Here is an 11,179-nt window from a genome sequence, read left to right as displayed (position 1 = left end):
GCTCGACGTTACACTCTTTACAAAAACAATCATTAGTTAGATATAAACGGCAGTAATTGATTCAGTAGGACTCCTTATCCATGTAAACGATCATTGTGACATCTGAATTCATTAATTATCTGAAATACACTGCGTGTGCGTGTGATGTTAAATGTTTGAACCAAGGTTAACGGTTAAAGTGTCAGAGAATGGGTGGTGATTTTTTGACGTCCTCCCATGATCTGAAGTGAGCGTGCGTGTTTGTGTTGGTGAAAGTTTAAGAAATGTACAACTGTCGGTTCAGCTCTCTGGTGCTCCCTGCTGGCAGTATCACTATACTGTCCTCATGTTTCACAAAAATAGTTTTGAGAGACGTTGTCAGTTTTTGTATGTTGCTTAAATCCTCCAAAGCGGTTGGCAGTAAACATCAGGTCACGGTACGCCACGGTAGGCCACGGAGTCAATGAGCTCGAGTTGAAAAAGAAAAGCTTACAGCACCTGGTATTCCCAGGCGGTCTCCCATCCAAGTACTAACCAGGCCCGACCCTGCTTAGCTTCCGAGATCAGACGAGATCGGGCGTGTTCAGGGTGGTATGGCCGTAAGCAATTAGTGCAGGCGCAAAACCAGGTTTTATACAGTAGCACATAAGGAGTGAGAAAGCTGCTGAGGCTCGACGTTACACTTTACAAAAACAATCATTAGTTAGATATAAACGGCAGTAATTGATTCAGTAGGACTCCTTATCCATGTAAACGATCATTGTGACATCTGAATTCATTAATTATCTGAAATACACTGCGTGTGCGTGTGATGTTAAATGTTTGAACCAAGGTTAACGGTTAAAGTGTCAGAGAATGGGTGGTGATTTTTGACGTCCTCCCATGATCTGAAGTGAGCGTGCGTGTTTGTGTTGGTGAAAGTTTAAGAAATGTACAACTGTCGTTTCAGCTCTCTGGTGCTCCCTGCTGGCAGTATCACTATACTGTCCTCATGTTTCACAAAAATAGTTTTGAGAGACGTTGTCAGTTTTTGTATGTTGCTTAAATCCTCCAAAGCGGTTGGCAGTAAACATCAGGTCACGGTACGCCACGGTAGGCCACGGAGGCAATGAGCTCGAGTTGAAAAGAAAAAGCTTACAGCACCTGGTATTCCCAGGCGGTCTCCCATCCAAGTACTAACCAGGCCCGACCCTGCTTAGCTTCCGAGATCAGACGAGATCGGGCGTGTTCAGGGTGGTATGGCCGTAAGCAATTAGTGCAGGCGCAAAACCAGGTTTTATACAGTAGCACATAAGGAGTGAGAAAGCTGCTGAGGCTCGACGTTACACTTTTACAAAAACAATCATTAGTTAGATATAAACGGCAGTAATTGATTCAGTAGGACTCCTTATCCATGTAAACGATCATTGTGACATCTGAATTCATTAATTATCTGAAATACACTGCGTGTGCGTGTGATGTTAAATGTTTGAACCAAGGTTAACGGTTAAAGTGTCAGAGAATGGGTGGTGATTTTTTGACGTCCTCCCATGATCTGAAGTGAGCGTGCGTGTTTGTGTTGGTGAAAGTTTAAGAAATGTACAACTGTCGGTTCAGCTCTCTGGTGCTCCCTGCTGGCAGTATCACTATACTGTCCTCATGTTTCACAAAAATAGTTTTGAGAGACGTTGTCAGTTTTTGTATGTTGCTTAAATCCTCCAAAGCGGTTGGCAGTAAACATCAGGTCACGGTACGCCACGGTAGGCACGGAGTCAATGAGCTCGAGTTGAAAAAGAAAAAGCTTACAGCACCTGGTATTCCCAGGCGGTCTCCCATCCAAGTACTAACCAGGCCCGACCCTGCTTAGCTTCCGAGATCAGACGAGATCGGGCGTGTTCAGGGTGGTATGGCCGTAAGCAATTAGTGCAGGCGCAAAACCAGGTTTTATACAGTAGCACATAAGGAGTGAGAAAGCTGCTGAGGCTCGACGTTACACTTTTACAAAAACAATCATTAGTTAGATATAAACGGCAGTAATTGATTCAGTAGGACTCCTTATCCATGTAAACGATCATTGTGACATCTGAATTCATTAATTATCTGAAATACACTGCGTGTGCGTGTGATGTTAAATGTTTGAACCAAGGTTAACGGTTAAAGTGTCAGAGAATGGGTGGTGATTTTTTGACGTCCTCCCATGATCTGAAGTGAGCGTGCGTGTTTGTGTTGGTGAAAGTTTAAGAAATGTACAACTGTCGGTTCAGCTCTCTGGTGCTCCCTGCTGGCAGTATCACTATACTGTCCTCATGTTTCACAAAAATAGTTTTGAGAGACGTTGTCAGTTTTTGTATGTTGCTTAAATCCTCCAAAGCGGTTGGCAGTAAACATCAGGTCACGGTACGCCACGGTAGGCCACGGAGTCAATGAGCTCGAGTTGAAAAAGAAAAAGCTTACAGCACCTGGTATTCCCAGGCGGTCTCCCATCCAAGTACTAACCAGGCCCGACCCTGCTTAGCTTCCGAGATCAGACGAGATCGGGCGTGTTCAGGGTGGTATGGCCGTAAGCAATTAGTGCAGGCGCAAAACCAGGTTTTATACAGTAGCACATAAGGAGTGAGAAAGCTGCTGAGGCTCGACGTTACACTTTTACAAAAACAATCATTAGTTAGATATAAACGGCAGTAATTGATTCAGTAGGACTCCTTATCCATGTAAACGATCATTGTGACATCTGAATTCATTAATTATCTGAAATACACTGCGTGTGCGTGTGATGTTAAATGTTTGAACCAAGGTTAACGGTTAAAGTGTCAGAGAATGGGTGGTGATTTTTTGACGTCCTCCCATGATCTGAAGTGAGCGTGCGTGTTTGTGTTGGTGAAAGTTTAAGAAATGTACAACTGTCGTTTCAGCTCTCTGGTGCTCCCTGCTGGCAGTATCACTATACTGTCCTCATGTTTCACAAAAATAGTTTTGAGAGACGTTGTCAGTTTTTGTATGTTGCTTAAATCCTCCAAAGCGGTTGGCAGTAAACATCAGGTCACGGTACGCCACGGTAGGCCACGGAGGCAATGAGCTCGAGTTGAAAAAGAAAAAGCTTACAGCACCTGGTATTCCCAGGCGGTCTCCCATCCAAGTACTAACCAGGCCCGACCCTGCTTAGCTTCCGAGATCAGACGAGATCGGGCGTGTTCAGGGTGGTATGGCCGTAAGCAATTAGTGCAGGCGCAAAACCAGGTTTTATACAGTAGCACATAAGGAGTGAGAAAGCTGCTGAGGCTCGACGTTACACTTTTACAAAAACAATCATTAGTTAGATATAAACGGCAGTAATTGATTCAGTAGGACTCCTTATCCATGTAAACGATCATTGTGACATCTGAATTCATTAATTATCTGAAATACACTGCGTGTGCGTGTGATGTTAAATGTTTGAACCAAGGTTAACGGTTAAAGTGTCAGAGAATGGGTGGTGATTTTTTGACGTCCTCCCATGATCTGAAGTGAGCGTGCGTGTTTGTGTTGGTGAAAGTTTAAGAAATGTACAACTGTCGGTTCAGCTCTCTGGTGCTCCCTGCTGGCAGTATCACTATACTGTCCTCATGTTTCACAAAAATAGTTTTGAGAGACGTTGTCAGTTTTTGTATGTTGCTTAAATCCTCCAAAGCGGTTGGCAGTAAACATCAGGTCACGGTACGCCACGGTAGGCCACGGAGTCAATGAGCTCGAGTTGAAAAAGAAAAAGCTTACAGCACCTGGTATTCCCAGGCGGTCTCCCATCCAAGTACTAACCAGGCCCGACCCTGCTTAGCTTCCGAGATCAGACGAGATCGGGCGTGTTCAGGGTGGTATGGCCGTAAGCAATTAGTGCAGGCGCAAAACCAGGTTTTATACAGTAGCACATAAGGAGTGAGAAAGCTGCTGAGGCTCGACGTTACACTCTTACAAAAACAATCATTAGTTAGATATAAACGGCAGTAATTGATTCAGTAGGACTCCTTATCCATGTAAACGATCATTGTGACATCTGAATTCATTAATTATCTGAAATACACTGCGTGTGCGTGTGATGTTAAATGTTTGAACCAAGGTTAACGGTTAAAGTGTCAGAGAATGGGTGGTGATTTTTTGACGTCCTCCCATGATCTGAAGTGAGCGTGCGTGTTTGTGTTGGTGAAAGTTTAAGAAATGTACAACTGTCGGTTCAGCTCTCTGGTGCTCCCTGCTGGCAGTATCACTATACTGTCCTCATGTTTCACAAAAATAGTTTTGAGAGACGTTGTCAGTTTTTGTATGTTGCTTAAATCCTCCAAAGCGGTTGGCAGTAAACATCAGGTCACGGTACGCCACGGTAGGCCACGGAGTCAATGAGCTCGAGTTGAAAAAGAAAAAGCTTACAGCACCTGGTATTCCCAGGCGGTCTCCCATCCAAGTACTAACCAGGCCCGACCCTGCTTAGCTTCCGAGATCAGACGAGATCGGGCGTGTTCAGGGTGGTATGGCCGTAAGCAATTAGTGCAGGCGCAAAACCAGGTTTTATACAGTAGCACATAAGGAGTGAGAAAGCTGCTGAGGCTCGACGTTACACTTTTACAAAAACAATCATTAGTTAGATATAAACGGCAGTAATTGATTCAGTAGGACTCCTTATCCATGTAAACGATCATTGTGACATCTGAATTCATTAATTATCTGAAATACACTGCGTGTGCGTGTGATGTTAAATGTTTGAACCAAGGTTAACGGTTAAAGTGTCAGAGAATGGGTGGTGATTTTTTGACGTCCTCCCATGATCTGAAGTGAGCGTGCGTGTTTGTGTTGGTGAAAGTTTAAGAAATGTACAACTGTCGGTTCAGCTCTCTGGTGCTCCCTGCTGGCAGTATCACTATACTGTCCTCATGTTTCACAAAAATAGTTTTGAGAGACGTTGTCAGTTTTTGTATGTTGCTTAAATCCTCCAAAGCGGTTGGCAGTAAACATCAGGTCACGGTACGCCACGGTAGGCCACGGAGTCAATGAGCTCGAGTTGAAAAAGAAAAAGCTTACAGCACCTGGTATTCCCAGGCGGTCTCCCATCCAAGTACTAACCAGGCCCGACCCTGCTTAGCTTCCGAGATCAGACGAGATCGGGCGTGTTCAGGGTGGTATGGCCGTAAGCAATTAGTGCAGGCGCAAAACCAGGTTTTATACAGTAGCACATAAGGAGTGAGAAAGCTGCTGAGGCTCGACGTTACACTTTTACAAAAACAATCATTAGTTAGATATAAACGGCAGTAATTGATTCAGTAGGACTCCTTATCCATGTAAACGATCATTGTGACATCTGAATTCATTAATTATCTGAAATACACTGCGTGTGCGTGTGATGTTAAATGTTTGAACCAAGGTTAACGGTTAAAGTGTCAGAGAATGGGTGGTGATTTTTTGACGTCCTCCCATGATCTGAAGTGAGCGTGCGTGTTTGTGTTGGTGAAAGTTTAAGAAATGTACAACTGTCGGTTCAGCTCTCTGGTGCTCCCTGCTGGCAGTATCACTATACTGTCCTCATGTTTCACAAAAATAGTTTTGAGAGACGTTGTCAGTTTTTGTATGTTGCTTAAATCCTCCAAAGCGGTTGGCAGTAAACATCAGGTCACGGTACGCCACGGTAGGCCACGGAGTCAATGAGCTCGAGTTGAAAAAGAAAAAGCTTACAGCACCTGGTATTCCCAGGCGGTCTCCCATCCAAGTACTAACCAGGCCCGACCCTGCTTAGCTTCCGAGATCAGACGAGATCGGGCGTGTTCAGGGTGGTATGGCCGTAAGCAATTAGTGCAGGCGCAAAACCAGGTTTTATACAGTAGCACATAAGGAGTGAGAAAGCTGCTGAGGCTCGACGTTACACTTTACAAAAACAATCATTAGTTAGATATAAACGGCAGTAATTGATTCAGTAGGACTCCTTATCCATGTAAACGATCATTGTGACATCTGAATTCATTAATTATCTGAAATACACTGCGTGTGCGTGTGATGTTAAATGTTTGAACCAAGGTTAACGGTTAAAGTGTCAGAGAATGGGTGGTGATTTTTTGACGTCCTCCCATGATCTGAAGTGAGCGTGCGTGTTTGTGTTGGTGAAAGTTTAAGAAATGTACAACTGTCGGTTCAGCTCTCTGGTGCTCCCTGCTGGCAGTATCACTATACTGTCCTCATGTTTCACAAAAATAGTTTTGAGAGACGTTGTCAGTTTTTGTATGTTGCTTAAATCCTCCAAAGCGGTTGGCAGTAAACATCAGGTCACGGTACGCCACGGTAGGCCACGGAGTCAATGAGCTCGAGTTGAAAAAGAAAAAGCTTACAGCACCTGGTATTCCCAGGCGGTCTCCCATCCAAGTACTAACCAGGCCCGACCCTGCTTAGCTTCCGAGATCAGACGAGATCGGGCGTGTTCAGGGTGGTATGGCCGTAAGCAATTAGTGCAGGCGCAAAACCAGGTTTTATACAGTAGCACATAAGGAGTGAGAAAGCTGCTGAGGCTCGACGTTACACTCTTACAAAAACAATCATTAGTTAGATATAAACGGCAGTAATTGATTCAGTAGGACTCCTTATCCATGTAAACGATCATTGTGACATCTGAATTCATTAATTATCTGAAATACACTGCGTGTGCGTGTGATGTTAAATGTTTGAACCAAGGTTAACGGTTAAAGTGTCAGAGAATGGGTGGTGATTTTTTGACGTCCTCCCATGATCTGAAGTGAGCGTGCGTGTTTGTGTTGGTGAAAGTTTAAGAAATGTACAACTGTCGGTTCAGCTCTCTGGTGCTCCCTGCTGGCAGTATCACTATACTGTCCTCATGTTTCACAAAAATAGTTTTGAGAGACGTTGTCAGTTTTTGTATGTTGCTTAAATCCTCCAAAGCGGTTGGCAGTAAACATCAGGTCACGGTACGCCACGGTAGGCCACGGAGTCAATGAGCTCGAGTTGAAAAAGAAAAAGCTTACAGCACCTGGTATTCCCAGGCGGTCTCCCATCCAAGTACTAACCAGGCCCGACCCTGCTTAGCTTCCGAGATCAGACGAGATCGGGCGTGTTCAGGGTGGTATGGCCGTAAGCAATTAGTGCAGGCGCAAAACCAGGTTTTATACAGTAGCACATAAGGAGTGAGAAAGCTGCTGAGGCTCGACGTTACACTTTTACAAAAACAATCATTAGTTAGATATAAACGGCAGTAATTGATTCAGTAGGACTCCTTATCCATGTAAACGATCATTGTGACATCTGAATTCATTAATTATCTGAAATACACTGCGTGTGCGTGTGATGTTAAATGTTTGAACCAAGGTTAACGGTTAAAGTGTCAGAGAATGGGTGGTGATTTTTTGACGTCCTCCCATGATCTGAAGTGAGCGTGCGTGTTTGTGTTGGTGAAAGTTTAAGAAATGTACAACTGTCGGTTCAGCTCTCTGGTGCTCCCTGCTGGCAGTATCACTATACTGTCCTCATGTTTCACAAAAATAGTTTTGAGAGACGTTGTCAGTTTTTGTATGTTGCTTAAATCCTCCAAAGCGGTTGGCAGTAAACATCAGGTCACGGTACGCCACGGTAGGCCACGGAGTCAATGAGCTCGAGTTGAAAAAGAAAAAGCTTACAGCACCTGGTATTCCCAGGCGGTCTCCCATCCAAGTACTAACCAGGCCCGACCCTGCTTAGCTTCCGAGATCAGACGAGATCGGGCGTGTTCAGGGTGGTATGGCCGTAAGCAATTAGTGCAGGCGCAAAACCAGGTTTTATACAGTAGCACATAAGGAGTGAGAAAGCTGCTGAGGCTCGACGTTACACTCTTACAAAAACAATCATTAGTTAGATATAAACGGCAGTAATTGATTCAGTAGGACTCCTTATCCATGTAAACGATCATTGTGACATCTGAATTCATTAATTATCTGAAATACACTGCGTGTGCGTGTGATGTTAAATGTTTGAACCAAGGTTAACGGTTAAAGTGTCAGAGAATGGGTGGTGATTTTTTGACGTCCTCCCATGATCTGAAGTGAGCGTGCGTGTTTGTGTTGGTGAAAGTTTAAGAAATGTACAACTGTCGGTTCAGCTCTCTGGTGCTCCCTGCTGGCAGTATCACTATACTGTCCTCATGTTTCACAAAAATAGTTTTGAGAGACGTTGTCAGTTTTTGTATGTTGCTTAAATCCTCCAAAGCGGTTGGCAGTAAACATCAGGTCACGGTACGCCACGGTAGGCCACGGAGTCAATGAGCTCGAGTTGAAAAAGAAAAAGCTTACAGCACCTGGTATTCCCAGGCGGTCTCCCATCCAAGTACTAACCAGGCCCGACCCTGCTTAGCTTCCGAGATCAGACGAGATCGGGCGTGTTCAGGGTGGTATGGCCGTAAGCAATTAGTGCAGGCGCAAAACCAGGTTTTATACAGTAGCACATAAGGAGTGAGAAAGCTGCTGAGGCTCGACGTTACACTTTTACAAAAACAATCATTAGTTAGATATAAACGGCAGTAATTGATTCAGTAGGACTCCTTATCCATGTAAACGATCATTGTGACATCTGAATTCATTAATTATCTGAAATACACTGCGTGTGCGTGTGATGTTAAATGTTTGAACCAAGGTTAACGGTTAAAGTGTCAGAGAATGGGTGGTGATTTTTTGACGTCCTCCCATGATCTGAAGTGAGCGTGCGTGTTTGTGTTGGTGAAAGTTTAAGAAATGTACAACTGTCGGTTCAGCTCTCTGGTGCTCCCTGCTGGCAGTATCACTATACTGTCCTCATGTTTCACAAAAATAGTTTTGAGAGACGTTGTCAGTTTTTGTATGTTGCTTAAATCCTCCAAAGCGGTTGGCAGTAAACATCAGGTCACGGTACGCCACGGTAGGCCACGGAGTCAATGAGCTCGAGTTGAAAAAGAAAAAGCTTACAGCACCTGGTATTCCCAGGCGGTCTCCCATCCAAGTACTAACCAGGCCCGACCCTGCTTAGCTTCCGAGATCAGACGAGATCGGGCGTGTTCAGGGTGGTATGGCCGTAAGCAATTAGTGCAGGCGCAAAACCAGGTTTTATACAGTAGCACATAAGGAGTGAGAAAGCTGCTGAGGCTCGACGTTACACTTTTACAAAAACAATCATTAGTTAGATATAAACGGCAGTAATTGATTCAGTAGGACTCCTTATCCATGTAAACGATCATTGTGACATCTGAATTCATTAATTATCTGAAATACACTGCGTGTGCGTGTGATGTTAAATGTTTGAACCAAGGTTAACGGTTAAAGTGTCAGAGAATGGGTGGTGATTTTTTGACGTCCTCCCATGATCTGAAGTGAGCGTGCGTGTTTGTGTTGGTGAAAGTTTAAGAAATGTACAACTGTCGGTTCAGCTCTCTGGTGCTCCCTGCTGGCAGTATCACTATACTGTCCTCATGTTTCACAAAAATAGTTTTGAGAGACGTTGTCAGTTTTTGTATGTTGCTTAAATCCTCCAAAGCGGTTGGCAGTAAACATCAGGTCACGGTACGCCACGGTAGGCCACGGAGTCAATGAGCTCGAGTTGAAAAAGAAAAAGCTTACAGCACCTGGTATTCCCAGGCGGTCTCCCATCCAAGTACTAACCAGGCCCGACCCTGCTTAGCTTCCGAGATCAGACGAGATCGGGCGTGTTCAGGGTGGTATGGCCGTAAGCAATTAGTGCAGGCGCAAAACCAGGTTTTATACAGTAGCACATAAGGAGTGAGAAAGCTGCTGAGGCTCGACGTTACACTCTTACAAAAACAATCATTAGTTAGATATAAACGGCAGTAATTGATTCAGTAGGACTCCTTATCCATGTAAACGATCATTGTGACATCTGAATTCATTAATTATCTGAAATACACTGCGTGTGCGTGTGATGTTAAATGTTTGAACCAAGGTTAACGGTTAAAGTGTCAGAGAATGGGTGGTGATTTTTTGACGTCCTCCCATGATCTGAAGTGAGCGTGCGTGTTTGTGTTGGTGAAAGTTTAAGAAATGTACAACTGTCGGTTCAGCTCTCTGGTGCTCCCTGCTGGCAGTATCACTATACTGTCCTCATGTTTCACAAAAATAGTTTTGAGAGACGTTGTCAGTTTTTGTATGTTGCTTAAATCCTCCAAAGCGGTTGGCAGTAAACATCAGGTCACGGTACGCCACGGTAGGCCACGGAGTCAATGAGCTCGAGTTGAAAAAGAAAAAGCTTACAGCACCTGGTATTCCCAGGCGGTCTCCCATCCAAGTACTAACCAGGCCCGACCCTGCTTAGCTTCCGAGATCAGACGAGATCGGGCGTGTTCAGGGTGGTATGGCCGTAAGCAATTAGTGCAGGCGCAAAACCAGGTTTTATACAGTAGCACATAAGGAGTGAGAAAGCTGCTGAGGCTCGACGTTACACTTTACAAAAACAATCATTAGTTAGATATAAACGGCAGTAATTGATTCAGTAGGACTCCTTATCCATGTAAACGATCATTGTGACATCTGAATTCATTAATTATCTGAAATACACTGCGTGTGCGTGTGATGTTAAATGTTTGAACCAAGGTTAACGGTTAAAGTGTCAGAGAATGGGTGGTGATTTTTTGACGTCCTCCCATGATCTGAAGTGAGCGTGCGTGTTTGTGTTGGTGAAAGTTTAAGAAATGTACAACTGTCGGTTCAGCTCTCTGGTGCTCCCTGCTGGCAGTATCACTATACTGTCCTCATGTTTCACAAAAATAGTTTTGAGAGACGTTGTCAGTTTTTGTATGTTGCTTAAATCCTCCAAAGCGGTTGGCAGTAAACATCAGGTCACGGTACGCCACGGTAGGCCACGGAGTCAATGAGCTCGAGTTGAAAAAGAAAAAGCTTACAGCACCTGGTATTCCCAGGCGGTCTCCCATCCAAGTACTAACCAGGCCCGACCCTGCTTAGCTTCCGAGATCAGACGAGATCGGGCGTGTTCAGGGTGGTATGGCCGTAAGCAATTAGTGCAGGCGCAAAACCAGGTTTTATACAGTAGCACATAAGGAGTGAGAAAGCTGCTGAGGCTCGACGTTACACTTTTACAAAAACAATCATTAGTTAGATATAAACGGCAGTAATTGATTCAGTAGGACTCCTTATCCATGTAAACGATCATTGTGACATCTGAATTCATTAATTATCTGAAATACACTGCGTGTGCGTGTGATGTTAAATGTTTGAACCAAGGTTAA

At 44.4% G+C, this 11,179-nt stretch overlaps 1 protein-coding gene and 17 non-coding genes across 18 annotated transcripts in view; 1 reads left to right on the top strand and 17 right to left on the bottom strand.

Moving 5' to 3' along the window:
• Window positions 1–11,179, top strand: part of LOC130393447 (E3 ubiquitin-protein ligase Rnf220-like) — a 51,713-nt gene that overhangs the window by 6,239 nt on the left and 34,295 nt on the right. The window lies entirely within an intron of this gene.
• LOC130397136 (5S ribosomal RNA) lies at window positions 466–584 on the bottom strand. Its single transcript, XR_008899739.1, has one exon. It is a non-coding gene; the product is annotated as a 5S ribosomal RNA (ribosomal RNA).
• On the bottom strand, window positions 1,111–1,229 carry LOC130397124 (5S ribosomal RNA). Its single transcript, XR_008899728.1, has one exon. It is a non-coding gene; the product is annotated as a 5S ribosomal RNA (ribosomal RNA).
• Window positions 1,758–1,876, bottom strand: LOC130397112 (5S ribosomal RNA). The gene has a single exon (XR_008899717.1). It is a non-coding gene; the product is annotated as a 5S ribosomal RNA (ribosomal RNA).
• LOC130397099 (5S ribosomal RNA) lies at window positions 2,406–2,524 on the bottom strand. Its single transcript, XR_008899705.1, has one exon. It is a non-coding gene; the product is annotated as a 5S ribosomal RNA (ribosomal RNA).
• On the bottom strand, window positions 3,054–3,172 carry LOC130397087 (5S ribosomal RNA). The gene has a single exon (XR_008899694.1). It is a non-coding gene; the product is annotated as a 5S ribosomal RNA (ribosomal RNA).
• On the bottom strand, window positions 3,702–3,820 carry LOC130397075 (5S ribosomal RNA). Its single transcript, XR_008899683.1, has one exon. It is a non-coding gene; the product is annotated as a 5S ribosomal RNA (ribosomal RNA).
• On the bottom strand, window positions 4,350–4,468 carry LOC130397063 (5S ribosomal RNA). The gene has a single exon (XR_008899672.1). It is a non-coding gene; the product is annotated as a 5S ribosomal RNA (ribosomal RNA).
• LOC130397052 (5S ribosomal RNA) lies at window positions 4,998–5,116 on the bottom strand. The gene has a single exon (XR_008899661.1). It is a non-coding gene; the product is annotated as a 5S ribosomal RNA (ribosomal RNA).
• LOC130397040 (5S ribosomal RNA) lies at window positions 5,646–5,764 on the bottom strand. Its single transcript, XR_008899650.1, has one exon. It is a non-coding gene; the product is annotated as a 5S ribosomal RNA (ribosomal RNA).
• Window positions 6,293–6,411, bottom strand: LOC130397029 (5S ribosomal RNA). The gene has a single exon (XR_008899639.1). It is a non-coding gene; the product is annotated as a 5S ribosomal RNA (ribosomal RNA).
• LOC130397018 (5S ribosomal RNA) lies at window positions 6,941–7,059 on the bottom strand. Its single transcript, XR_008899628.1, has one exon. It is a non-coding gene; the product is annotated as a 5S ribosomal RNA (ribosomal RNA).
• On the bottom strand, window positions 7,589–7,707 carry LOC130397007 (5S ribosomal RNA). Its single transcript, XR_008899617.1, has one exon. It is a non-coding gene; the product is annotated as a 5S ribosomal RNA (ribosomal RNA).
• Window positions 8,237–8,355, bottom strand: LOC130396996 (5S ribosomal RNA). The gene has a single exon (XR_008899606.1). It is a non-coding gene; the product is annotated as a 5S ribosomal RNA (ribosomal RNA).
• On the bottom strand, window positions 8,885–9,003 carry LOC130396984 (5S ribosomal RNA). Its single transcript, XR_008899594.1, has one exon. It is a non-coding gene; the product is annotated as a 5S ribosomal RNA (ribosomal RNA).
• Window positions 9,533–9,651, bottom strand: LOC130396972 (5S ribosomal RNA). The gene has a single exon (XR_008899583.1). It is a non-coding gene; the product is annotated as a 5S ribosomal RNA (ribosomal RNA).
• LOC130396960 (5S ribosomal RNA) lies at window positions 10,181–10,299 on the bottom strand. The gene has a single exon (XR_008899572.1). It is a non-coding gene; the product is annotated as a 5S ribosomal RNA (ribosomal RNA).
• On the bottom strand, window positions 10,828–10,946 carry LOC130396949 (5S ribosomal RNA). The gene has a single exon (XR_008899561.1). It is a non-coding gene; the product is annotated as a 5S ribosomal RNA (ribosomal RNA).

The sequence above is a fragment of the Gadus chalcogrammus genome, chromosome 12 (assembly GCF_026213295.1).
Source record: "Gadus chalcogrammus isolate NIFS_2021 chromosome 12, NIFS_Gcha_1.0, whole genome shotgun sequence".
NCBI classification, from domain to species: domain Eukaryota; kingdom Metazoa; phylum Chordata; class Actinopteri; order Gadiformes; family Gadidae; genus Gadus; species Gadus chalcogrammus.
This window is presented reverse-complemented; position numbering and strand designations above follow the sequence as displayed.